This window comes from Lagenorhynchus albirostris, chromosome 1 (assembly GCF_949774975.1).
Source record: "Lagenorhynchus albirostris chromosome 1, mLagAlb1.1, whole genome shotgun sequence".
NCBI lineage: Eukaryota > Metazoa > Chordata > Mammalia > Artiodactyla > Delphinidae > Lagenorhynchus > Lagenorhynchus albirostris.
Genome location: NC_083095.1, coordinates 1,178,428 through 1,193,048, shown reverse-complemented (window position 1 = coordinate 1,193,048; position 14,621 = coordinate 1,178,428).

Below are 14,621 nucleotides of genomic sequence, written 5' to 3'. Positions count from 1 at the left end.
TCATTAAGACAGCCCTTCCCGAGATGGAATGTGCTGATGCATTAATTAGTGGAAGTAATGCCTTTTCTAGCTCCCTTTAAGACTAAGTCACATTTAGTCCAATTCCCAGAGTGAGGAAGCCTCCTTCCAAAAGACACTGCCAACTGGTTTAAAATTACATCGGCTTTTTTGTTGCAAGCGCTGAAAAAACCTTTTTGTTTTATTGCCAAAGTAATATATGCCCATTTTAAGAGTCAAGCCACATAGATGTTATGTATAAAATAAAAAGACAACGTCTCCTTCTTGCCCTCCCCACCCCCATCCGGCCACATGACTGGGGTGACCACTCTTCACAGTCTGACTTCTACTTTTCTAGACATTTTGCTAAGCACATAAACACCCACAATTTACACGAGTGCTTCATACGATACACACCATTCTGCAGGTTGATTCCTTCATTCGGCAGTATGTCATGGACCTTATTCCCTGCCCACACATAGAGATCTACTTCATTCTTCTTAATAACTGTATAAAAGTCCATAATCATGAAGATCCCACAATTTGCGTAACTATCCCTCTTTGGGTAGCTGGTTAATGTCTTCCATTTTTGCTAGCTCAGATACTGTTGAGTGAGCTTCCTTGTACACACATGCTTGTGCACTTGTACAGCTACTTCCTAAAAGAGAAGTTCTTAGGAGAGGAACTGCTGGGTCATGGGGTGTGCACCTTTAAGAGTTGACAGAAATTTGTACCAACTTACCTTCTTATCCATGCTGCAGACACCCTCTCCAAAACTGAGAAAATCAGCTGTATTTAAATTCTATCAGTCTTCATTGAGGTGTAGCCTTGGGTTTCCCTATCATCGTGAGGTTGAGCATCTTTTCCTATGCTGGTACTATGTGTAATTTGTCTTCTGTGCATTGCACATTCACTTTGCAGTCACTTGAAAGCACACATCGAAGACCAGCCGTGGGTCTGGGACAGCAACCCTTCCCTTGGAGAATACACATGGGGTTTCTGCTACTGTTGAGTTCCCTGATTCAACCAAAGGGAGCCTGCTCAGGAAATTCAGTGCCCCCCCCCCAACTTGGACAAGAGTTGAAATCCCATCCAATCATTATCCAGTGGACTAACTTGAACACATCTGGGGGTCTTACACTTTAAGGGTTAGGCCAAAACAAAAGAGACCATGACAATTGAGAGGCAGGTGGCCCAAAGGGAGAACTACAGAATAAATTGGAAAGATTATTAAATATCTACCATTTTTTAAGAGATCTTTATTGGACTATAATTGCTTCACAATACTGTGTTAGTTTCTGTTGTACACCAGAGTGAATCAGCTCTATGTATACATATATCCCCACATCCCCTCCCTCTTGAGCCTCCCTCCCATCCTCCCTATCCCACCCCTCTAGGTCATCGCAGAGCACCGAGTTGATCTCCCTGTGCTATGCGGCTACTTCCCACCAGCCACCTATTTTACATTCGGTAGTGGATATATGTCGATGCTACTCTCACTTCGCCCCAGCTTCGCCCTCCCACCCCATGTCCTCAAGTCCATTCTCTATGTCTACATCTTTAGTCCTGCCCTGCAACTAGGTTCATCAGTACCTTTTTTTTTTTTTAGATTCCATATATATGCATTAGCATATGGTATTTGTTTTTCTCTTTCTGACTTACTTCACTCTGTATGACGGACTCTATGTCCATCCACCTCACTACAAATACCTCAATTTTGTTTCTTTTTATGGCTGAGTAATATTCCATTGTATATATGTGCCACATCTTCTTTATCCATTCATCGGTCGATGGACATTTAGGTTGGTTCCATGTCCTGGCTATTGTAAATAGTGCTGCAATGAACATTGTGGTGCATGTCTCTTTTTGAATTATGGTTTTCTCAGGGTATATGCCCAGTAGTGGGATTGCTGGGTCATATGGTAGTTCTATTTGTAGTTTTTTAAGGAACATCCATACTGTTTTCCATAGTGATTGTACCAATTTACATTCCCACCAACAGTGTTGGAGTGTTCCCTTTTCACTACACCCTTTCCAGCATTTATTGTTTCTAGCTTTTTTGATAATGACCATTCTGACTGGCGTGAGGTGATACCTCATTGTAGTTCTCTAATAATTAGTGATGTTGAGCATCTTTTCATGTGCCTCTTGGTCATCTGTATGTCTTTCTTGGTGAAATGTCTATTTAGGTCTTCCATCCATTTTTTAACTGGATTGTTTGTTTTTTTGATATTGAGCTCCATGGGCTGTTTGTATATTTTGGAGATTAATGTTTTGTCTGTTGTCTCATTTGCAAATATTTTCTCCCATTCTTAGAGTTGCCTTTTTGTCTTGTTTATGGTTTCCTTTGCTGTGCAAAAACTTTTAAGTTTATTTAAGTCCCACTTGTTTATTTTTGTTTTTATTTCTGTTACTCTAGAAGGTAGGTCAAAAAAGATCTTGCTGTGGTTTATGTCAAAGAGTGTTTTTCCTATGTTTTCCACTAAAAGTTTTATACTGGCCAGTCTTACATTTAAATCTTTAATCCATTTGGAGTTTATTTTTCTGTATGGTGTTAGGCAGTGTTCTAATTTCATTCTTTTACATGTAGCTGTCCAGTTTTCCCAGCACCACTTATTGAAGAGGCTGTCTTTTCTCCATTGTATGTTCTTGCCTCCTTTGTCGTAAATTAGGTGCCCAAATGTGCACGGGTTTATCCCTGGGCTTTCTATCCTGTACCATTTACCTATATTTCTGTTTCTGTGCCAGTACCATACTGTCCTGATTACTGTAGCTTTGTGGTATAGTTTGAAGTTGGGGAGCCTGATTCCTCCAACTCTGTTTTTCTTTCTCAAGATTGCTTTGGCTATTTGGCGTCTTCCATATTTCCATATGAATTGTAAGATTTTTTGTTCTAGTTCTGTGAAGAATGCCATTGGTAGTTTGATAGGGATTGCATTGAATCTGTAGATTGCTTTGGGTAGTATAATCATTTTCACAGTATTGATTCTTCCAATCCAAGATCATGGTATATTTCTCCATCTGTTTATGTCATCTTTGATTTCTTTCATCAGTGCCTTATAGTTTTCTGAGTACCGGTCTTCTGCCTCCTTAGGCAGCTTTATTCCTAGGTATTTTATTCTTTTTATTGCGATGGTAAATGGGAGTATTTCCTTAATTTCTCTTTCTGATTTTTAATTGTTGGTGTATAGGAATGCCAGAGGTTTCTGTGCATTAATTTTGTATCCTGCAACCTTACCAAATTCATTGATTAGCTCTAGTAGTTTTCTGGTGGCATCTTTAGGATTTTCTATGTACAGTATCGCGTCATCTGCAAAGAGTGACAGTTTTACTTCTTCTTTTCCAATTTGTATTTCTTTTCTTCTCTGATTGCCATGGCTAGGACTTCCAAAACTATGTTGAATAATAGTGGTGATGGGCTTCCCTGGTGGCGCAGTGGTTGAGAGTCCGCCTGCCGATGCAGGGGACACGGGTTCGTGCCCTGGTCCGGAAAGATCCCACATGCCGCGGAGCGGCTAGGCCCATGAGCCACGGCTGCTGGGCCTGTGTGTCTGGAGCCTTGCTCCACAATGGGAGAGGCCACAATAGTGAGAGGCCCACGTACCACAAAAAAAAAAAAAAAAAAACAGTGGTGAGAGTGGACATCCTTGTCTTGTTCCTGATCTTAGAGGAAATGCTTTCAGTTTTTCACCATTGAGAATGATGTTTGCTGTGGGTTTGTCTTATATGGCCTTTATTATGTTGAGGTAAGTTCCCTCTATGCCCAGTTTCTGGAGAGTTTTTATCATAAATGGATGTTGAATTTTGTCAAAAGCTTTCTCTGCATCTATTGAGATGATCATATGGTTTTTATTCTTCAATTTGTTAATATGGTGTATCACATTGATTGATTTGCGTATATTGAAGGATCCTTTCATCCCTGGGATAAATCCCACTTGATCGTGGTGTATGATCCTTTGAAGTGCTATTGGATTCTGTTTGCTAGTATTTTGTTCAAGATTTTTGCATCTATGTTCATCAGTGATATTGGTCTATAATTTTCTTTTTTTGTGATATCTTTTTCTGGTTTTGGTATCAGGGTGATGGTGGCTTCATAGAATGAATTTGGGAGTGTTTCTCCCTCTGCAATTTTTTGGAAGAGCTTGAGAAAGATCAGTGTTAGCCCTTCTCTAAATGTTTGATAAAATTCACCTGTGAAGCCATCTGGTCCTGGACTTTTGTTTGTTGGAAGATTTTTAAATACGGTTTCAATTTCATCACTTGTGATAAGTCTGTTTGTATTTTCTAATTCTTCCTGGTTCAGTCTTGGTAAATTGTAGCTTTCCAAGAATTTGTCCATTTCTTCATGGTGGTCCATTTTATTGGCATATAGTTGTTTGTAGTAGTCTCTTATAATCCTTTGTATTTCTGCAGTGTCAGTTGTGATTTCTCCTTTTTCATTTCTAATTTTATTGATTTGCATCCTCTCCCTGTTTGATGAGTCTAGCTAAGGGTTTATCAGTTTTGTTTACCTTCTCAAAGAACCAGCTTTTTTTCTTTTTTTTTTTTTTTCAGTACGTGGGCCTCTCACTGTTGTGGCCTCTCCCATTGTGGAGCACAGGCTCCAGATGCGCAGGCTCAGCGGCCATGGTTCATGGGCCTAGCCGCTCCGTGGCATGTGGGATCTTCCCGGACCGGGGCACGAACCCATGTCCCCTGCATCGGCAGGCGGACTCTCAACCACTGCGCCACCAGGGAAGCCCAAAACCAGCTTTTAGTCTTATCGATCTTTGCTATTGTTTTCTTCATTTCTATTTCATTTATTTCTGCTCTGATCTTTATGATTTCTTTCCTTCTACTGACTTTGGGTTTTCTTTGTTCTTCTTTCTCTAGTTGTTTTAAGTGTAGGGTTAGATTGTTTATTTGAGTTTTTTCTTGTTTCTTGAGGTGAGATTGAATTGCTATAAACTTCCCTCTTAGAACTGCTTTTGCAAACCCATAAGTTTTGGGTCGTCGTGTTTTCAGTGTTATTTGTTTCTATGTATGTTTTTATTTCTTCTTTGATTTCTTCAATGATCTCTTGGTTATTTAGAAGTGCACTGTTTAGCCCCAATGTATTTGTGTTTTGTACAGTTTTTTTTTCTGTAATTGATTTCCAATCTCATAGCATTGTGATCAGAAAAGATGCTTGATGTGATTTCAATTTTCTGAGGCTTGATTTGTGACCCAGGATGTGGTCTATCCTGGAGAATGTTCCATGTGCACTTGAGAAGAAAGTGTATTCTGCCACTTTTGGGTGGAATGTTCTATAAATATCAATTAGATCTATCTGGTCTATTGTGTCACTTAAAGCTTGTGTTTCCTTATTTATTTTCTGTTTGGATGATCTGTCCATTGGTGTAAGTGGGGTGTTAAAGTCCCCTACTATAATTGTGTTACTGTCAATTTCTCCTTTCATGGTTGTTAGCATTTGCCTTATGTATTGAGGTGCTCCTCTGTTGGGTGCATAAACATTTACAATTGTTACATATTTTTCTTGGATTGATCCTTTGATCATTATGTAGTGTCCCTCCTTATCTCTTGTAACAGTCTTTATTTTAAAGTCTATTTTATCCGATATGAGTATCGCTACTCCAGCTTTCTTTTGATTTCCATTTGCATGGAATATCTTTTTCCATCCCCTCACTTTCAGTCTGTATGTGTCCCTAGGTATGACGTGGGTCTCTTGTAGACAGCGTATATATGGGTCTGGTTTCTGTATCCATTCAGCCAGTCTGTGTGTTTTGGTTGAGGCATCTAATCCATTTACATTCAAGGTTATTATCGATATATATGTTCCTATTACCATTTTCTTAATTGTTTTGGGTTTGTCTTTGTGGGTCTTTTCTTCACTTGTGTTTCCCGCTTAGAGAAGTTTCTTTAGCATTTGTTGTAAAGCTGGTTTGGTGGTGCTGAATTCTCTTAGCTTTTGTTTGTCTGAAAAGCTTTTGACTTCTCCACTGAATCTGAATGAGATCCTTGCTGGGTAGAGTAATCTTGGTTGTAGGTTTTTCTCTTTCATCACTTTAAGTATATCCCTTCTGGCCTGCAGAGTTTCCACTGAAAAATCAGCTGATAACCTTATGGGGATTCCTTTGTATGTTATTTTTTGTTTTTCCCTTGCTGCTTTTAATATTTTTTCTTTGAATTTAATTTTTGTTAGTTTGATTAATATGTGTCTTGGTGTGTTTCTCCTAGGGTTTATCCTGTACGGGACTCTCTGTGCTTCCTGGACTTGGGTGACTATTTCCTTCCCCATGTTAGGGAAGTTTTCAACTATAATCTCTTCAAATATTTTCTCAGACCCTTTCTTTTTCTCTTCTCCTTCTGGGACCCCTATAATTCGAATGTTGGTGTGTTTAGTGTTGTCCCAGAGGTCTCTGAGATTGTCTTCAATTCTTTTCATTCTTTTTTCTGTATTCTGCTCCTTGGCAGTTCTTTCCACTATTTTGGCTTCCAGCTCACTTATTCGTTCTTCTGCCTGCATTATTCTGTTACTGATTCCTTCTGGTGTATTTTTCGTTTCAGTTATTGTGTTGCTCATCTCTGCTTGTTCTTTAGTTCTTCTAGATCTCTGTTAAACATTCCTTGTATTTTCTCAGTCCTGCCTCCCTTCTATTTCTGAGATTCTGGATCATCTTTACCATCATTACTGCGAATTCTTTTTCAGGAAGACTGCCTATTTCCTCTTCATTTATTTGGTCTTGTAGGTTGTTACCTTGCTCCTTCATCTGTGACATATTTTTTGCCCTCTCATTTTTTTTTTTTTTTTTAGTGGGATTGTGTTCCTGTCTTATTGGTTGTTTGTCCTGAGGCTTCCAACACTGGAATTTGTAGGCTATTGGATAGAGCTGGGTCTTGGTGCTGAGATGAGGAACTCCGTGAGACCTCACTCCGATGAATATTCCCTGGGGTCAGAGGTTCTCTGTTAGCCCGGTGGTTCGGACTTGGAGCTCCCACCACAGGAGCTTCCGCCTGACCCCAGGTTCCCGAATCAAGATCCCGCAAGCCGTGTGGAGTGGCAAAGAAAAAAAGAGAGAGAACAATAACAAAGTAAAAAGTAAAATTAGACTAGGAAAGTAACAGATATGTTAGAAAGAATGTAAAAAGAAAAATATAGATGAATCAACAACTGGAAGGTACATCAGTACCACAATAGTAAACAAGAGGAGGAGGGAAAAGACAAAAAAAAAAAAGAGCTGGGGGGGGAGGCCTTGGCTGTGGAGGGCGGGGCCTAAGCAGGGGCGAGGTTTGGGCAGTGGGCGGGGCCAATGCTCAGGACCCACAGGGCTGGAAAAGGCCCTAGGGGCTGTGGGAGGTGGGGCTTAGGCTCAAGGAACAGAAGGGGCCCCAGTGCGACCCCACCCCTGGTCTCAGAGGGCAGGGGCCTCGCCTGGGAGCCCAGCAGGCTTCCTGGGCCCGAGTGGGCGGGGCAGTCGCCCTCCTCTCCTGTCCTGCTCTCCCTGGATGGCCCCTCCCGCCTGCCTCTCCTGATCCCCCGGCCTCCCTCCTGTGCCCCCAGGACCCACGCGGCCTGGAAGGGGCTGTGGAGGGCAGGGGAGCTCACCTGGGAGCCCAGCAGGCTCCCCGGCCGAGTAGGCCAGGCGATCGCCCTCCACTCCTCTCCCGTCTTCCTCTTCCCGGAGAGCCCCTCCCGCCTGCCTCTCCTGATCTCCCCCACCTCAGGGGCGCAGAGCCTGTCTGGCCTCCACTTCTCCTCCCGCCTTGGTTCCCCTACGTCCGTCCTACCGGTTCACTCTGGGGTTCCTTCCGTCTCCTTGGGGGTCAGAGTCCCCCAGCAGCTGCCGGCAGGCGCCCTAGCGGTGGGGAGACGCTAACTCTGCGTCTGCCCACACAGCCATCCTGACTCCGCCCCCCTAAATAGCTACCGTTTTAAAAGGCACAAGACACCAGCAGTTTTAGAGGTGAGTTCTACTTACCCTTCAAAAGTCATGGAAGTCCCTTGTCCTTAAAATAATTTCAATCTATAGAAAATCTTGAAAACTCCAAAATTCATGTTGTAAAAGTCAGCATTACACTAATGCTAAAATCCTATTCGAATAGTGAAGGAAAGAAAGTCACAAGGAATTTCATTTACAAATATTGATGTAAAATTTTTCAAAGAAAATATTGGTGTATTGAATACAACCCAATGTATTAAGAAAACAAGAAAATATGAACAAGCAGAATTTATTAAAAATGTAAGAACAGCTTAGCTTTAGGAAATTTATCAATAGTTCATTACACCAACAAAAAAGGAGAAAACCACAAAGTTTTTTGTCAAGAGATACCTAAAAGTCATTCACACAATTAAATATCCATTCTTTTTTTTCAAGTCTATGTAAAACAAGAAGAAATGTACCTGAATATGATTTTTTAAAACTGCCTATAAACATTGAAACTCTGCACCCACTCAAATCCGAAACAAGATGGGAATTCTCATTGTCACAACTATTATGACGATTTGTTTGGCAATTCTACCTAAGGAAACAAGTCAAGAGAATAAAATAAGCAGTATATCTATGGAAACAAAGAGGCAAAATTATATTTATTGGAGGATAATATGATTATATACCCAGAACACTCAAGATACTCTATTTTAAAAATTACTAGAATTTACAAGAGAATTTTGTAAGATAATTGCACACAAGATAAACATACAAAATTCAGTAGCTGTTCTCTAAACTAGCATCTTAGGTCAGTTCCCTGGGAGACAGACTCTGAGACTCTGAAGTCTACATGCAGCAACGCATGGCGTGAAGAAGCAAGGGAGCAGAACTGGGCGAAGGGGGGCGTCGGCCTGTGATGCAGCTGTCATGGAGGCCTCAGCCTATCCCACAGGAAGCTCTGAGCGCTGGCAGACGTGTCCCGAGCTGAGCCATGGAGACCGAGTCAAGGGATGCGGCCCTGGCAGGGATGAACTGTCTTGGGTGAGGCAGCTTCCCATGGCAGAGAGCAATTTCTAGAGAGAGTCACAGTTGTGGTCCATTAGCAGGTCCGTCTGTCCTGAAGTGGGTGTGAGCCCCTGACCACAGCATTCACTGCAGTCGACACCCTGAGCAGCCCAGCCCTATGTGTTATGTATAGATCCCGAACTTCTCTAAAGCTCTGCTCACCTGAAGGTGTCCCCTCACCTCTCCTTCAGGGCCAGACTCAGAGGCGGAGCTATAGTTTGTCCCACAAACCTCCCTCTTGTGAGTTCCCAGGTAGTTGGGAACAGAGTCCCGCCGGTGCCTCTCACCTGTGACTTTCACCGTGATGCTCCCGTTTCCACGTTCCGGTGGACTGCCGCTGGGTGGGCGTGACCTTGTGATATAGTGGGTCAGACAGAATCCAGCTCATGCTAGTCAGTCCTGGCTTGTGGTAGCTGACGCCCCACGGTTAGGCCCTCTGTCTCCGCCAGGGCCAGTGGCAAGTCAGGAGGTGTTGCATAAATGGTGTTCAGTTCTCCCGTGTGGATGGCGGGCCCTCGCTCCAGAGCCTTAGGGTCTACACTGATGAGCCTACCGGGGCTTATAAACTCCACATAGCATCTTCTCCCCCCATAAATACCGCTAAGGCCACAGGCACGAGACCTGCCCATTTGTACGGCCCAAGCACAGGGGCCACTTGTGTCCAGCTTAGAGTTTCTACAGGTCTTTCCTGCTCCGGGACCCAATCAAAGGTGGTGGTCTTCCACGTGACTCAGTAACTGAGTCAGAGCAGGGCCCCAAGTGTGGGATACGTGAGCTTCAGACCCAGAGAGGCCGCTGAGCATTGTCCCTCCTCCTCCGTGGTGGCGGTGCCGGAGGCGGTGCTCTGTCCTGCGCTTCACAGGGGGTGCTCCAGCTTGCAGGAGGCACTGGAACCCTAGAAGGATACGGATGCGGCGGGCGCCTGAGTCCTGCGCAGCTCGGGCGTCCTCCCGAGGCCCCCGGCACACGTGCCGCTGCCTGCTCCTTCCCACGGAGAGGCCTCGCGAGAGTGTGCAGTTCGCCCAGACGGCTCAGGCCCTTCGGCTACGTGATGACAGAAGACAAGAGTTAACGCAGCCCTGGGCAAGACTGTGATGAACACCGCTGCTCCTCCCACGTGACTGCAAACCGTCTCTGGTGGGGATGGAAAGGAATATATTCACCGGATCAGTGGCCGGATGCCCCATACCGGGGGGCACCTTACCCTGCTCTGGCAGAGACGCCACATCCAGACGGGGCTGTGGTTCAGATTTCCACGTGGTTTCATTTGTGGAAGTTCGCTGTCATCCTCCAGAGCCCATCAGCTTATTCAGGGGGGTTTCTATGGGGAAGCTGGGGACCCCAGCCCGCATCCTTCAGGTCTTCAAGGTGGTTCTCATCTCTGTTGTCCCTCCCAGGATCTGAGATTTGTCTTGGGGGGGTGGGGGTCACTTCCAGAGGCTCTCAATTACCTCTCCCTCCAAGGGACCAAAGAGTATATTCTCCCAACAATGTTTATCCATTTCCAACCTTTTACACATTTGAGATCTCATTGTGAGCCCCAAACACCACTTGTTAGCTGGGCCTCTGCTCTAACAAGAAGGCCAAGACGAATGTGTCTCCCCAACCCTGCAGATTAATCTCAGCTCAGACCCTGTCCCGGAGATGTAGGGCTGCCTCCCTCACCACTGAGGTTACCTGAATAACTGGCTGAGACCCCCCGGGAAGGGTGGGGCAGCACATCAAACGTGAGTCTCGGCGTGGTCGGCCCCCCCCTGCCCCCTGCCCATCCTCCAGCTGGGGCTGCTGGCGCTGAAACCCAGCTCAGGTCTGGAAACCAGGCGGGGGGTCATGGCATCTCATGTGCAGAGGGACTGCTCTCAGAAACGTCCCCTAGTCACCCTTTACGATGGTCTGGAGTGTAGAGTTACGACATAGTCGGCCCCCGAGGACGTTGAGGGGCGCATCCGCCTCCCTTGCTCTCGGCCGTCGGGATGCCTGGCTCCCACCGTGACTTTGCTGCCGGTTATGTACCTGAGCCAACCTTGCCTCTGACAAGCGGGTGCTGCCACCTGGTCTGTCTTACCTGGGGACCCTGTCAGCCCCACTGCCATCCCGGGCCGACAGCGGAGGCCCCCCTGAGCTTCTCAGCAATGCTGGGGCCCCTTCCCAGCCTGGCCCTGCTGCTCTGGTAACTGGAGGGTCCAGTGCAGCCGAGCCCTTAGAACATGGGCCTCTGGCAGGCGTTGCAGCCTCAGGGAGCGTTTCCACTCAAGCCTTTCCTTGCCTTTCTGGGGTTCTGGAGGCTCCCCACAGCCCTTGGTCCACAGCCTCCCAGCTCCGTCCTCAAAGCCAGCAAAGGCAGTCAAGTCCTTCCCACACTGCCGTCTCTCTGGTGCTCTGCGGGGCCACCTGGATAACCCGGGATCATGTCCCCATCTCCAGGTCCTTCCAAGGAAGGGCGCCCGTTCACAGGATGCAGGGACTGGGCACAGACACCTTCGAGGAACAAGTTAGCACCCTGCCAAGGGCCCTGCTCAGAGCTAAATCCTGTTTTCCGGGCGTGTCCTCCCTTTTCTACAAACTCCTCCGTACCCAGCGTCACACTCTGCTCCCCCCGCCTCGCCCAGCACCTGGCACAGCCCCGCACATGCTGCCTGCCTTGTGCAGAGGCACGTTCTTAAGTCCTGCGGGTCCCCTGGGGCAGGCTCGCTTCCCCCAGCAGCAGCTAACACTGTGACTTAACATGTCATTGTCCCATGGGCAGCGCGGGGGGTGGGGGAGGGGGAAAGGCAGACCCCTCCAGGGTTCTCTTGCAAGGCAGACACGGCTGCATCATCAAGCAACGTGCTGGAGATTGAGCCCCAGAAAGATATGTCAGGGTCCTAACCCTCCCCCCGGGGCCTCGGCATGTGACCTTATTTAGAGACGGGACCTTTACAGAGGTGGTCAAGTTAAAATGAGGTCACCAGGGTGGCCCTCATCCACCATGACTGTGTCCTTATTAAAAGGGGACATTTGGAGCCAGAGACGCACACAGGGAGAGACCTGTGAAGACAGAGGCCGAGGTCAGAGTGACACTTCTACGAGCCCAAAAGGCCAGCGACAGCAGCAACCCCAGGCCTAGGAGAGAGACATGGAGTGAATTCTCCCGCACAGCCTGAGAAGGGCCAGCCCTGCCCGCGCCTTGACCTCGGACTCGCAGCCTGCAGAACTGCGGGAGAATAAACGTCTGATGTCCAAGCCGCCCGGGCTGTAGGCAGGAGGCCGTGGGGGACCGGGGAGGGGCCTCCTGGGAAAACACCTGTGAGTGACCAAGCGCAGCAGGACTGGGCCTGGAGAAGCTGCTCGGCGACGCAGACGCAACAGAGAACTAGCCAGCCCCACGCCGGTGGCCCTCCAGACGTGGCCCAAATCAGGGCCAGGGGCTGGGCCTTTGGACGCCCAAATTGGCCAGTCACTAGACATGGGCCCCTCCCAGGAGGCGTTGAAACCTCGGAGGAGGTGGCCTCCGTCTTCAATTTCCCTCAGACTGGCCAAGGGGACGGCAGCTGGTGGGGAGCAGGCACCCCGGTCCTGCGGGGCCTCCATGTGGCTCATCCCAGCATCCCGGGAACCAGTGACCAGCTGACACCAGCTGCGAAAGCCCTGATCTAGAGAAGACTGGACCAGAGGGGCACGTGGTCTAGAGGAAGGGCCATCCACGGCACTAAAGGACAGAAAACAAGGCTGGAGGCTCGGAGGGAAACACCAAGCTTCTGGACGAGCTGTCTTTCCGCAGCTGAAGGCCAGTCCTTCCCAGACAAGCCTGCAGAGATATCGTCACTCCCACCCAACTCCTATTTTTCACTTTGAAGTTTATTATAAAGAATGAATGTGCAGTGATTGCCAGAACTTTCTGCAGAAGTTAGGGTTCGCATGAGGCTGTGCTAGCCTATAGACAAACAGGTGCTGTGTAGGACATAACCAGGGAAACGGACAAGAGGGACCAGAAACCAACTCAAGTACATGGGAACCTGGTAGAGGAAAAAGTGGCCTCTGTCCCTTTGGGGTTGGGAGAGGGGAGGGCTCACTTCACAGTAATGTTGTCACAGCCGACAAGACACAGGAAGGAGAACGCACTTAACCCTTCCGTCACACCGATAGGAAAACAAACGCAGAATGCTTTAAAGGACCAAAACGCAAAACAAAGAAGAAACATCTAGTAGGAAAACAAATGGGGGACTTCCCTGGTGGTCTGGTGGTTAAGACTCCAGATTCCAATGCAGGGAGCGTGGGCTCAATCCCTGGTGGGGAAACTAAGATCCCACATGCCATAGCACATGGCCAAAAAAAAAAAGAAAGAAAGGAAAAAAAAATGTAAGACTCTATTTGCATAATTTCAGGTGAGGGTGACACTTCCAAGCAAGACAGATACATCCAACAACAAGAAAAGAGAAGACAGAAAGATTCAACCATATAAAAATTTTAAATCCTCTATGGCAAAATAAAACATATTAGTATTTTTAAAATATTTTCTACTTAATATTTAATATTTCTATTTCATATTTTTTAATATTTTTCTATTTTCTATACATATTAAATAGAAAAATATTACATTCGTATATTTTAAATATATAGTATTGAGTCAAAAGACAAACGCCAGGACCTGTAGCTTTCAGAGCTGTCTTTCCGATTGCAACAGAAAACACGTGCAGCCCATGTAAACAGGCGGTTTGATTCCGCACCTGTTCCAAGACCTCCCACAAACCGAAGAGATGAGGCATAAGCAGAGGGTTCACAGAAGTGGAAACGTAAGCGTGGATTCAAAAAGATGCCCGCGCTCTCTAATAGTGAGGAGATGCAAATCAAAACAAAAATCAAACACCACTCTCTTGGGCTTCCCTGGTGGCGCAGTGGTTGAGAGTCCACCTGCCGATGCAGGGGACGGGGGTTCGTGACCCGGTCCGGGAGGATCCCACGTGCCGCGGAGCGGCTGGGCCCGTGAGCCATGAGCCTGCGCGTCCGGAGCCTGTGCTCCGCAACGGGAGAGGCCACAACAGTAAGAGGCCCGAGTACCGCAAAAAAAAAAAAAAAAAAATTTATGCCAAGGGCAGGAAATGAGAAAATGTAGTTTTTCCTTAAAAATAAAGACTTTCCTTAAAGTGAAAAAAACAATCAAATACCAAAGCAGTAAAAGGTCAGTCGTGTTGGTTTGGGGGCGAGGGGGTGCGGGATGCTGGCGTGTCCGAGCCTGGAAGCGGATGCTGGTCTCCGGGGGCAAAGCTGAGAAGCCACCATCCGAGCGGTCTTCACCACCCCGCCCCAGCCCCCGGCTCTTCCTCTTATGAGGACATATGTACATGAATGTTTATTACAACGCTCTGTGCCGGCCAGACACAGAAACAAGCAGAATGTTTGCAAACCAGGGAGAGGCAGGACACATTCCAGGGCCTCCTTGTGATGGGAAACGACACACCATGAGGCAGAAGGAGTCAGGGCTGTGGGCTTCGGCTTGAAGGATTAACTGTCACAGAGTTAAATTTTTTTTTAATTGCCAAAAAAAAGAAAAAAAGCCAATTACAGGGGGCTTCCCTGGTGGCGCAGTGGTTAAGAGTCCGCCTGCCAATGCAGGGGACATGGGTTCAAGCCCTGGTCTGGGAAGATCTCACATGCCGCAGAGCAACAAAGCCC